The sequence below is a fragment of the Vidua chalybeata genome, chromosome 9 (assembly GCF_026979565.1).
Source record: "Vidua chalybeata isolate OUT-0048 chromosome 9, bVidCha1 merged haplotype, whole genome shotgun sequence".
In the NCBI taxonomy this organism is placed as follows: domain Eukaryota; kingdom Metazoa; phylum Chordata; class Aves; order Passeriformes; family Viduidae; genus Vidua; species Vidua chalybeata.
In genome coordinates, this window is record NC_071538.1 from 22,376,731 (window position 1) to 22,390,371 (window position 13,641).

A 13,641-nucleotide genomic window follows, 5' to 3' on the forward strand; every position below is an offset into this window, starting at 1 on the left:
GCTCTGTGTTGATATCTGCATCTGGACTCTTCTCTGGGCTGTGCTCGCAGCCCTTTTGTTACCAAGATGGCCTGAACAAAGAGGCAGTTAGCTGGTTTTGCTGAGGATCCCCGAGGGGAAGTTGCTGCCAGGGTTTGGTGCTGCAGAGGAGATGTTGGTATGAGTGGGGTAGCTGGCCAGGAAGTGAAACAGAAGTAGAAAAGCAATGACCAAAATATTATTATTTTTCTTCACAGTGCTGGAGGTAGAGAAACCCAAGTGATTTGGGAGCCCTTTCAGTCAAGGTGAACACAGAGCAGGGCTGGGGCTGGCTGCTTCTGGGCATGCAGAGGATGAGCAGCGACAGGATGTGCCAGGCCCTGGTCCCTACATCCTAAGAGGTAAGCCTCATATTTTAACATATAGAGAGAGTTTAGGTAAAGACATGTGAACCGTGCTGTGTCTGATGGTGGCAGTGCATGGGGCAGCCTGGCAGCCCTTTCCTGCAGTAATGAAGATGTGTGTGCCCAGAAACAGCCAAGGATGATTGCACAATGTTCAGTTCAGAGTATTTCTCTGTGCTGAACAGCTCTACTAAATGCAATATGCAGTTGGTAAAAGGGCTTCCATGGAGAGACTGCAAAAGCTGAGTGTCAGATTTTTTTATCCTAAGAAACCTCAAAAAAAAAAAAGTGCCACAGTTTCTAATTTCCCAGAAGCAGAGATGTGATGTTGTACAAACAGAATGGTTTGCTGCAAGCTGTGGCTTTGATGAGACAAACCCATGCTGTTACCTAATGTCTTTTTACTGCTCATGTGAACATGAGGATTTGATGGGTAGTGAACCCATGACCAGGGACTCCAGGGTTGTTGGTCAGGGCAGATCACCACTTTGCCTGTAAAATGTTTTTCCAGAATCAGGACAGGTCCTTGGATACAAGTTAATTACCCAAATTGCCTCATGGTGACAACCAGGAAAATCACCTGCTTGAAAGAAGACCCTGTAGACCTAGAGTGACTGCTTTCATACAATCTTGTCCAGGAGCTGATTGTGGCTTTGGGAGAGGGAGGAGGACTTGAGAGCTTCCAGGCATCTCCTCTGCTCCATCAGATGCCTTGCTTCCCCAAGAGCTGCCTTCACATCAGAGAGCAGTCTGAAAGGTTTGGTCTCCTGGACATAGCAGCTTTTGAGTATCAGGTGAACACAGCCCGGCCACTCTCTGGGCCACACAGGACACTGAGTGCTTGAGTTGCTAATGCCTGTGCTGTGCCATCTCCAGCCAGCTCTGCTCCTCTCAGCACTGCACAGCAGCCAATTCTAGCCTGAGCACAGGCTGCTGTTAAGGCAGCCAGATTAGTGACAGTCATGCAGGTAACAACAGCACAGGCTGGGCAGGGTGGAGGGCAGCTCTGTTGGGAAGTTATTCGCCCTCGGTTACTTTTTACACGCCATTAGGCTTGAGGCTGCAGAGATCCAGAGTTAGCACTGGTGGGACACTGCAGAAATATCCCCTTTCCATTGCCGTGGGAAGCTCCAGAGTGCCAAACTTTGTGATGCTACTCTAGTAAACAGTAAAAGCATAGGGGAGCATTCAGTCTCCTGTTTTTCACTGTTCTGGGCTCCTTCATGACCTCTACATCCATAGTTATACCCCTGTAAGAAAATGTGCCTTCCTGTTTGTTTTGTTTTCAGAGCATCCTAACTTCCTTTCTTTCCTTGTTTCATTTCTGGATGAAAATCCAAACCCACACAAGCACTTAGTTTTCCCTGTTTCTGGTGTCCTTGGTTCTCTCTAAGTGAAAGGCTTTAAAAGGCTATCTTCCCAGTTTAGTATTCTCTCCCCTCTTGTGCTGGTTCACTGATGACCTCACTGATCTAAATATAGGCTCACCTCCCCCAGGCACAGGAGAGCAGGGCCACACTGCAGCTGTGGAGGTGATGGAAGTGTTGCCTTCCCTTTTACCAGCTATGTTGGCTTCCATAGCCTCACCTTCTCCAAGCCTGCTGCAGCCAAGGTTTCGTGCTGCAGAGCAGGGTGTCTTCAGAAGTGCTCCTGCCCTGCCTTCGTGCCCTGGCTGGGGGCCTGTGGCAGGCGGAGGTTTGGAGCTGGCCATAAGAGATGGATGGGGTGGGAAGGCAGGGCTGGGGTGGGACGTGTCTGCCTGCTGGGGAGGAAGGCTGGCTGCTGCACAGCTCCTACAGGAGGAGGTTTGTGGTGGGGAAGGAGGTGGGGACAGCATCTCTGGCGCCTTGGAGGGCTCTTCTTCCTGAGGAAACACAGAAAGCTGAAAGATGCTCCACCTGTTCTTTACCCCTTCAATAAATATTCTGCCCTGTGCCCTCTAGATGTGAGAAAGAAAATGTGATTTAAAAGGTAAAATGCTTTTATTTGTGAAATATTAGCTTTGTGTAATATGTATTCAAAAGCAGATACTAATTTAAAGGTTATATTTAATATAGCTCTGCTCCAGTTTTTCTTTTTTATTATTTTCTTATACATCTTTTCACTTTCTAAGGCAATGCTCCAGTGACTACTGCAATATAATAGCTGCTTTCTCTCTCAGTACACAATTTGACAGCATTTATTCTTTCCTTCAGTGAACATAATTACTTCACATATGGAACCTGTGATAGCCTACAGGCATCTGAGAGAAACCAGAATCATACAATCTGTCCCCTTTGTGAGCTTAATTTACATTCACAAGTGTCATTTTAATAGTGCTGGCAACATGTAGGATAAAAATTACAGGTCAGCTGCAGCATGTCACAGGGAACTGTGCTTAAGTCAATAACATGGTATTATTACATTCTGGATAATTTTACAAGGTAGATCTCACAGAAGGAATTTGACCCCTATTTCTTTAGTTTTCTGCCTTTTGGTTTCCTTCATAAGGTAATTCACTTAGAAATGGATGTTGCAAAACTGCAAACATGTTGACAAAGAGGTTAGACTGGAGCAGGCATTTCCAAATCTGAAAGCAACACCTTTCCCTTGCTGTAACTTGTAGCCGCGCTTAGAATTGCCATGCTCTGGCATATTTAAAAATTTGCACCATTAATTCTTGAAATTTGTTTTCCTGATCCGTGTAGTAAAAATACTGAGGGGCATAGCCTTCTGCCTTCTCATTTCATACAGTTGACAGAAGTTTGAGCTTTCTGCAAGTGATTATTTTTTAGCCAGCAAAAGCAGTCTCCAGCTAGGCATCTTACAGACATTTTGTACAAGAAAAATAGTGACTGCCACAGAGACATGCTGCATACAGACCTATGTGTGATTCATGATTTAATGTATATATTTATAAGACCTAAAAATAATAGCTCATTTTTTATATGGGCATCTGTAATATAGATAAAGGTGCCTATATAAATAATCTAGAAACATCAGGTGATTTTTTTTTTAGTGAACACTTGTTTTGGGGAAGAGCACTCAATTCAAATATAAAATCAATCTTGTTTTCTGTTTTTACAAACCCCATAATTTACTGCATTTTGAGCTTTCAAAGTTTGTTTAGGGCTTGGACAGTTTGCCCATAATACTATGACATTGAAAAAGTCCATGTGTACACAAACAAGGCAAATACACCCCCAGGTGCCCCCCTGCACACATACCCAAACACATCCATTACCTGAACCACAGCCATTTACTCCTCCTGAAATTTGCATCCTTCTCTTGCTGTAAGCGTTTTTAATAATTTGAGAAACACAAGGGGGAAAACATCTTTTATATAACGATTTGTTTTCATATCACTGACAGTGTTGGAGTTTGAGTGAGTTTTTTAACTAAGCCCACGCACCTGCCCCACTCCCCCCAGCCCTCAAAAATAAAAGCATATTTTTCCTGTGAGGACATAGGTAGAACATACTTGAATCTACAGTAAAAAATATGATAAGCTAACAGCAAGGAAGTGGATGCATAAATACCTAAATGTAGTTAATATGCCCACTACCTGAATACTTGTAACATGGCTGAGAATGAAGCAAAAATGCATATAAACCCCTCAAATAATTGAGGTTAAAATCAGGAAAATTACAACTTGAGTACATCACATGTTTTTGAGAGTGAAGGTAGTTAGGCACAGAAGAGGATGCCTTTTAGGACTTGTGGAATGCCTATCAAAACTTTGTGTTTTTCTAAAGGATGTGTCCCACTCAACCAGTGGTCTGATTTGGGAAGTCAGTTTTGTTTCACTGTCCATGTTTAAGTCCACCCAGGCCTTAAATCCCCTAAAACACACAGCCAACCTCTGAAGTCTAATGTCAGCCTTTACTTGGGAAAATATGTATTTGGGGCACTGGGAAATGTTTTCATGTAAGGAAAGTGTGTATTAGTCATGTTCTTCAGAGTCTGGCATAGGAGAGTGTTTGCATTTCACTCTTTACCCTAGCAGGAGGCTCTGGTTTTGTTTCAAGCTCTCAGTTGCTGCAAGGGTGTAGGCTGGGAAACAAGAGGCACAAAGGGCAAGCTGGAGGTGTTCATTCCACCTCTGGAGCTCTCCCACACACTCATCTTAGCATAAAAACTTCTGTCACTGATACACATGGCAACATATGTGCAAATATTCATGTTTTATGTGCCTGATGACTTGTTGATCAAACTCTTTTACCAGTGGAGTATTTGAAACATGACAATTTTCATTCTTTATGAAGAACTTGTATGAGCTACAGTTCAGTTGCAGAAAAGTCTCATTCCACTGGAGATTTGCTGGAGTGTCTTGTCTGCCTCTCCTCAGCTTCTGTCCTCTCCCTCAGCTGATATGAAGTTTATTATTTGATTGATTAATGATTGCCATATCTGTTTTTTCTATTTTAGATGAGGAAAAATAAAAGAGGGGAAAAAGAGTGTTTACAGGGGAGACTTTGCAGACAGAAGGAAGCTGGGTGCAAGGCCCTATCTATGAATGGAGATTACTTCTGCTTCTTAAAAGGTAAGGGATCAACAATCAAGTTTTTGGCCTGACATCCTCTTTCACCAGCAGAACACAATTGTGCTGATAATGTTTGATAGAAGAGGCTGAACATGCCTAGATGAATTCTGATGATGAACATGAATAGATGAATTCTGTTCTTTGGCCTAGAACTTGAGCCTTTGAGCTCTCTCTTTTTGTCAGCTTGTGATGCTGGGCTCTAGAAGTCCTTTTTCTGTGACCTCCTGTTGAGCGGATGTTTATTGGTGAGAAAACTTATCTTAAGAGCTGTTAAGGTTTCATCAGCATAGTTTGGAAAAAGGTTTTGTGTTTCATCACCAATGCTTTTGAACAATATTGAAATCTTTGTGGGTTGGTTTCAGGGAAGTTGCCAGGCAACTAGGAGGTTATAGCTTGTAGTCATACCTGCTGGCTTGTGGATATAATCAGTTGTTTTTTATTTGCAAAGTAAAGTAAGAAATTGCTATAGTAAGCTTACCCAAAACTGAGTTTTTCCCATATTGGGAAGGAGTTCTGTGCTTGGCTGGGATGATGGTGCTTGGCCATTCTTGCCCAGTGGCACCTGGGGCTCCCTCCATGTGCTGCAGGCAGCACAGTGCCTCAGTTCAGCCCCTCTGCCCCAGTGTGCAGCATCAGGACAGATGCAGGAGCCTAGATTAGTGCAGACAGTCTTTCATATTACATTTTCTGAGTGAAGGGTAAAGGAGCAAATCTACAGATTGCATGTGTGCTGTTTTAATTTACCACTTAGAGGATGAAGCAGAACAGAGTCTGTGGTTAATACAAATTTTAAAAAGATAATGAGATGTTTTGCCTCCCAAGCTGGCATAGAATCTTATTTTCTTTACTCCTCCTCTTCCAAAAAAAAACCCCTGGTAAGCTCTTGTCTCCGATTTGTTCATAAATACAATATCAAACACCTCCTGTGTGCCTCTGATGTGCGCTCGAAGCGTGTGCCACTGTGTTGATTCATCTGGAGGATGCCCAGCGTGTGAGTGGTTTGGCACAGTATGGTACAGGGAGGAATCTGATAGTGAGAAAGGCAGAGGCAATGGCATAATTATGAAGGATTTCTTCCCCTCATACTGCTTCTTGTTATTTATTCTTCTCTCCATGTTTCCCCTGGTTATTTCTCTTCCTGAAATGAAAATAACCTGGCAAGAAAACAATGTTTCCACTCCCATCATTTTTAGGCAAGGAACACCAGGCATGTATTTTTTTTAGCGTTGCTAACTGACGGATGATTATTCACCAATATTTTTTGTTGAAGCAAGCAGGCTTGTTAACTGTGGTGACATTTTTAGTGATGCTATGATATCCCAGTGTCATTGTTGCTTGATTTATCAGTGTCTAAAGGATTATTTTGTTGAAAAACCTACCATGGATCTTGTGTTTAAGGCTGACTTTATATGCGTATGACTACAAGTGTGTGAATTTGTATGAAAATAAGGAACAGAACTGTTAAGATGCTTCTTCTGTTTTGGGCTTTTGGCTCTGTGTCATAAAATACAAACTGGAGCCTTGAATTTCTGTGCTTTAAAATGGCATACTTAAACTGAGAAATACTGTAATTGAGATCGGCTCAGCCATAGCCATCCTACAGTTTGCATCTATTTACTCCCCATCTTCTCCAAATTCCTGACTCACCTTCTCTTATTCCTATACTTCTACAGGACTATTACTTGCAACCTCTGCTCCCTCCAGCTATAGACACAGGCTATCCTTGACCTCCTCAGCTTGTTCAGCACCACCTGCTAACCAGGCACACCCGGACCCACTGCTGAGGTTTGGCACATGGCTGCTGGGGTCTTTGAAGGGTTACAGCCAGCGTGGCTGGACTAGTGGGATGGCAGTCATGCTGGGAGTCTGTGGGGTCACCCTGACTAGGAAGGGGTGAGGACAAGTAGGAATCCCATTCCCCTGAAGAGAGAACACTTGGTGAGAAATCCCTTGGAGCAAAGCATTGCTGAAGGGTTGGGGACGAGAAGCCCAGGAGCATTTCCCTGCTCCAATCATTTCTTACACAGGAATGCAAGGGTACAAGTCTGTGGGCACAGCTTGGTGCAGCCCAAGCTGCTGGAGTCTGAAGCAGTGGGTAGGACAATGTGAAGCTGGGTATCTGCTTGAGATGCAGCAACCACAGACGGTTTGAAAAAACAAAAATTCAAAATGGAAAAGATGTGACCTTGATGCTTTTTAAACTCAGTGACAGCGAATGTGCTTAGATTTCCTGGGAAAAAGATGCTATGGGAAATTCTGTGTAAGTGTAAATATATGAAAGCCAAAGGAGGTAAAGTTTTTTCCTAATTAGGATAATTAAAAAGAAAAGCAGTCAGCAAGTTGAATGCCAGACAGAGAGCACCACAGCTCCTTTGCTAAAGCAGGAGCAGATTTATTCATGGAGAGATGTGTCCTGTTCCTTTTCTCTCTTCTGTCACCCTGGTTGTCCTACCTGGGCAAAACCTCTGCACTCTAGGCTGTGTAGTCCAGCTTGGGTTGTACAGCATTGTTGGTCAAGATTATGACATTTCCCCTTCTTTCCCCCCACTCTTACCCCCTCCTAATTTTAGAGTGACAAAAACATGTGGTTCTGTCAGTCTTACTGTGGCTCAGCTCACCCATCACCTCCAGTTCCCCCAAAACTCTCTGGGAAATTCAGGTGCTTTCCAGCTCTATGAAGCAGGTCCACAGGGTTTGAAACTGTATTAAATCCAGATCACAGTGTTAAAGTTACATAGATAGAAGGGACAAATATGCCTATTCTGGACAAGCCTGCAAAATCAGATCAACTGTCAAAAAATTGTTTTGTCCTGAAGAGAGATGGCAGAAAGGAAAGGCAGAGCACATTTTAGGGCCACTTGGGAGCCCTTTATGTGGGTTCTGGCCATTTAGTCTTCAATAAAACATGAATGCTAACCATAGCAACCACATTAGCCCCTTTCGAGAGAGCCTCTGCTTGAATAGAGATGGGGTTCACTGAAGAAAGCCTAACACAAGTAGACCTTTTACAGAGCTGTTCAAGAAAACAATCTCACTTGAAGGAGCAGACATATTTTCCCAGGAAGCATGTAAGAGGTAATGCAATATGCTGCTAGCTTTCCCTGCCTCTGCTACCTGCCTGCTCCAGGGAATTGCTGCTATTTGGGTGGTGCAGGGGGGTACAGTAATGGCAAAGGGGTGGACAAGCCCCATGGCCCTGCTACCTGCACTGCTGGGAGGGCTCATGGCCCAGAATGTTTTGTATCCTTGCCCATTAAAGCTTCTCCCAAAGTCCACACATGCACATTGAGTCACTGTTTTCCTGAAATCTTCTGCCTGGTAGGTATTTTCCTGAAGTGCATCCTTTTGCTTTAATCCCTGCTTAATCTTGCAGAAAGATGCAAACAATTTTGTAACATCTCTGCCTTGGGAAGTCTCAGGGATGTTCAACAAACTCTCCTGTAGCTCTTAATTCACGTGCCCCAAGAGCAGACTGGGGTCCCCTCCCAAATCTGCAGGTTTGGATATAAAATACAACTAGATCAACCTTCTGGAAAGAGGATGCTTTGATTTGTAAAACTGGAGAGAAAATATTTATCTGGGCAGTATTAGATTAGTCACAGATTAATTACAATTGAAAAGTATTATTCATCTGTAATAAGAGTGAATTCTTCACTCAAGATTCATAGCAAAATAACATTATTTTTCAAATAGAAGTAATTTAAATTGAAGTAAGACCTTCTAATGCCACCATCTGTACAAGTAAATTACTTCAGAGTAATTAAATATGCATATCTGGGCTGTGTACTGTACTGATGAACCAAGTTTTATGGAAGCAATATGCTTAAAAATCCCTTAGGTATTAAAGATGAAGAACCCATGGCATTTTGCATTCATATAACCATGAATAAGAAAAAATATTTTCTCTGCTGCATAATTTTGGGGAATATATTTTTATTAACTTTTCCGGGTTAATTAATACTTTTGCCAAATAGCAAATACGATCATCATATTTATTAGTCTGACATTTCACAGGGACTTAAAGCTCTATAAGAAGATGCAGCACTGTGTGTGTCTGAATTTATGATTGTGACACAGTCACTCATCTTCTGCAGATTCCCAGGAAGCAGAGCAGTGCAGTGAAACCAAAATCATTATGTTGACTGAATTCATTACTGCCGGACTTGTCCCTCCATGAAATAGCACTGCTCAGCCAATTGGGATTCATGGTCACAACCCTTCATGGGATCATCAGGGTTTATAGTCCATAACAAATACAAATACAGCCAGGAACAATAACAGTCTGATACACCTGATCTATTTCCCCACCTTGTGAGACTGTCGCGAGGACCAGAGGCAGCGACCAACTGCGTGTTTTCCCTTGTGCAGATGAATGGCACAACCGTGGAAGCAGAGGCTGTGCCTCAGAACACAGCACTCACAGCGTGCTCTTTGGTGACTAAAACCCGTCTTTATGCTGACAACACAATGTTTGTGACTGGTGTGTAGGAAAGCTTTGAACATTTGCTGGAAGCATCTGAACACTACAGAAATTCTTGGTTAAAGAAATACCTGAAGTCAGTTCTGTGGAGCACTTCAGAAGAAGTCTGAAATCCCAGCTCAACCCTTTCAAAGCAGCAAATAGAGCTGTCTACATGCTACCAAAATGCAAGAGCAAATTCAAGCATAAAGACACACAGTCGGCACAATCTCTGCAAGTCAGCCACTGCATGCTGCATGTGATATGTATTTTATGTCAATGTAACATTGCTTATAAAATGTGCAGAGGTTCCCTGACATCAAGAGATTTAGTCAACCTGCAGCACTTTCACAAGTATCTCCTCAGATTAATTGCAGGAGTCTGACAACAGATGGAGGACAATAGATCAATTCTTCCTGCACCCCAAAAGTGAAATAAGAAATGGTGACCTGAAACACAGAAAAGAAATGATGAAAGCTTCATTTCTCTACTCTCAGCCCCGTGCTAACGCATGTGAATTAGTATGTTGTGTCCACCCTTTGGGACCTGCTTATGTGTGTTGTAGATCATGCTTTGTGATAGATGGAGATGGAGTTTATGTAGCCAAGAGGAGAACCATTAGAAATGTTCTAATCTGGGAGGTATTGAAGCTTGGATGATGTAAGTTCTCACTTAGTATAAGGCAGTAGTTTGGTGACAGGTTCAGGTTCATTAGATCCAGTCTAATCGTGCACAGATATAATGCTGGAGGTAGCCTGTGTGAGTTTGCTTAAATTCTCTTTGGGTGTCTTGTCACCTTTGTCTCTTTTCTGTCCCTGAACCTCAGTTCATGCCCAGTCTGCAAACCCCAGCATCTGCAACATGCTCTGCTTTCAGCAGTTCATTTGCTGCCCCTACCACTGGAAGACAACACGTTTTTTAGCAAATTTTCTGTGAGGGTTGAGGTTGAAAGAGGACAAAAGTGGGAATTTAGGTGTGAAAGTGCTGAGTGAATCTTTGACAAAGGGGCTTTTGGCTCTGTGGGATGGCTCCTAACAGGGTTGCATATGAAAGGCTTTTATAGTACTCCTGAGAAGACCTGATTTTCAGGTCAAGGTTTGACCCATAACAGACAATATTTAAACAATGCTTATTGCTTTTGGGCAGCAAATTGCTTTTGGGAATTTAGGAATTATAGCAATAATGCAAAAGAAACTCTGCATAGTCTAAAAGAAACAATTGAAATGTGACTCAGTTCAGCTTCTGAATGAGGCCACTTTGCCACGTCTAAGTCTGTGTTTATGCTAAAACAGACTAGCATTATTAGCATAATGTAACACATTTCCCAATAATTGGAAAGTGGATCTTCCATGTGTTTTAAAATGACAAGGTAGGACAAGGACATTAAAATCATCTTTTCTTCCTGTGTAACAGTGTCTTGTGTTCAGTATGTCTCCAATTCTCAGAGGCTGGAGCATTATTTTTCACACCCTTTTCCCCCCCATTTAGCTTCTAGTTACTTAGACAAAATCGAGAGAACTTTTTTACTTGCCATGCTTTTAAAGCTTTAAAAGCTTTTGCTGAAAAGGTACCTATTTTCTTATCACTTTTTTTTTCTTTCTCTCTAGAAAAGAGCTTAATTTGAAGTTCTTTTTTGGCAGCTGTATTTCATTGTGATGCATTATGTCAGGGCACATCAGTCACATGAAGATTTATGGAAAAAAACATACCCTTTTTAGATGTCCCTCTCTGCAGTCCTCTTCAAAACACGGTGTTTTTTCAAGAAACTCAACAGAAGCTATCAACAGTGTTATGATTCTTGAAACATTGTGAGTGTAACGGCTTCATCTTACTCAATTATATAAATGTTACTTGAAGAACGAATAGAGAATTTAATGTGGTGAACTTAGTAATTCTAAAAAGAATTTTACCATTTTCACCTATTAGTGATGTTTACTTTTTAGTGTTTAGCAAGGGCTTCTCTTCTTTGTAACCAAGGTAATCCTATGCTGTTCCTTATTTTACCATTAAATGAAATACATTCTGAATTCAGATGAAAATGAGGTACCTTGATGAAAGTGGGCTTCAGGTGTCGCACACTAAGCATTGTACATTTTTCTTTGCTCTGATCCTCCAGCACACATAAGATTTCACCTCTTCACCTTTGAACAAGATTGCACTAACTTTGATCTTTTCAATTTTGTTCAACTCCAGGGAAGGAGCAGATACTTGAAACATGTTATCATTTAGACTTTCAGAGGTTCTTTTTAAAAAAAAAAAAAAAAAAAAAGGAGGGGAAAGAAAAAAAAAGCTTGAAAGCATGAACTAAAAGCTGTAGATTTTTATCTTGAGCATCAGCTTTTGTAGCTAGTGCGTAATGGTTTAATATCAAAAACAGTCTCCACATAGAACAAAACAAAATATAGATTTTAAAAGCACACAGAATTATTAAATACAAATTTCATTTTCAGTAAGCATTTTTCTGCAGTAGTGATGTGGGTATCCTTTCCTAGGTCAAGGCATAAGCTTTGTGTTCTTGTTCTTTCGCCTATGGCTTAAACCTATTATTTGAGCCTCTGTACTTGTGTGATACTAATTCATGATACTGACAGTTAATCTATTTTTATAACTGTTATTATCAGAGCAAAATAAGGTTCTTCATTTTCTCTTCAAGTCTGAGAGCATGTAACAGTGGGGAGTAAAGTTAAAAGTATGATATTTTCAAGATCTTACATGGTTTAGCAATATTCTTAAAATGATTATCACCATATGCCAATATGGTAGCTATTTTCCTATTATTTCAATATTATTTGGGTTTATATAGGGTTTTTTTTGCCATTACAAGACAGATTTTTCACCCAAATACTTAAGAATTTTAAATCACAGAGCACTAGTGTACCAGCCCCAATGTGGCTCTAAAGTCCTAGGAAGTTTAATCAAAATTCTTAATGATTACTAAAAGTTTACATTTTTTTCCCATTGGCTCCTCTTTATTCTTGCCTAGTTTACTCAGATGTGCATTATTTCATCCCTGTCTTCTCTGCTGAGACTGCAGTTGTTTAGGGAGGCTCATGATAAGTAGCTCTTTGTGTCCATCCTCTTGCTTTATTTTGAGGTTTGCTTTGCACAACAGTACAAATGGGGGCAGTTTCTCCCTTCTTGGATGTGATTCTTATTGAACTGGTTTCCATTAACAAGCTGTTGGAAGCAAGTTAATGCCACATTAAGTTACTCTTACATCTGATTTGTCCTGCCTATTCTAAGGGTTGCTTAGACAACAGATCATCCCCTAAATATCTCATAAAAGGTCTGAATTCCACTCCCTGCAAAAGTGGAATTATGATTAATAATTCAAAAGAATAATTTATACCACATTAAAACATTAATGACAAAAGAAATAAAAAAGATGTTGGTATGCAGGTGAAATTATTGGCAGAGCTGATCTCTGCAGAGATCCTTGACATGGTTACTCAGAGGGACTAAGTAATATATTACTATTCATCAGCTGGGACTAAGTAATATATTACTATTCATCAGCTGTTTATCCACTTTTCTTTTTCTTCACAGTTTTCTAGGTGTCAGACAATCCTGGAACTAAGAACCTCCAAACACATTTCATCCTCTGGTTTCCCTGAAACCTTTAGTTACACCTTGAAGTTACTGGAGTACATGTTCTGTTCAAGGTATTTGCCTACACACTCCTCTTCAAGAGCCTTTGAAGTATTGTGAAGTGAAGGTTCATTGAGACTTTCGTTTGTTACTTTTCATAACTCTGATTTCTTGAGGTTAATCAGATAACTTATTTTGAGATGTACTTGATTTTCTAGCCTCCCCATCAAATATGGCTTTTGCAAGTGAGCTTCAATTCTAAGCAACTTCTATAACAGCCAGTGCCTCATGTCACCACTTGACTGCCACCTACTCAAACATCTCTGTGGGAGGTTTGTGGTAAAGCTGTATGGGCTCTTTGGTCATACAGGACATTGGCAGGCGTAGCAGAAAACTTCAGCTTCTCTAATGATGATGGGGTTAGCACCAGTGTAAAATCAAAGTGGAAATGTCCTAAAGCAGAAGTACTGAAAGAGATATTAATCACTGCCAGTTCTGGGGAGAAAATATGACACCCTGAGAGGGCTGATCCTTTTAGTGTTGCCCAGGTAGCCAGCACAGCAGTGTGTGGTGAGAAATTACCTGTGAGTGAAACACAGGCTATTGCTTGTAGCCTTCAGGGCCAGGAAAATCGCTCATATCCCAGTGTCTGCTGGCTGTAGTTCCAGGCTCTCTCAGTGTCACAGGAG

The 13,641-nt window shown here is 41.3% G+C and overlaps 2 long non-coding RNA genes across 2 annotated transcripts in view; both read left to right on the top strand.

Annotated features, from left to right (window-relative positions):
• The first annotated feature begins 254 nt into the window (after positions 1-254).
• LOC128792354 (uncharacterized) lies at positions 255-9,075 on the top strand. The gene is made up of 4 exons (XR_008432378.1): positions 255-380; positions 4,791-4,905; positions 6,579-6,690; positions 9,000-9,075. It is a non-coding gene; the product is annotated as an uncharacterized LOC128792354 (long non-coding RNA).
• Positions 9,076-10,995: 1,920 nt separating this feature from the next.
• LOC128792353 (uncharacterized) overlaps positions 10,996-13,641 on the top strand; it is a 55,196-nt gene continuing 52,550 nt past the window's right edge. Inside the window, exons 1-2 of the long non-coding RNA XR_008432377.1 lie at positions 10,996-11,172; positions 12,911-13,026. This is a non-coding gene — a long non-coding RNA (uncharacterized LOC128792353). The remainder of the gene's footprint in view (positions 11,173-12,910; positions 13,027-13,641) is intronic.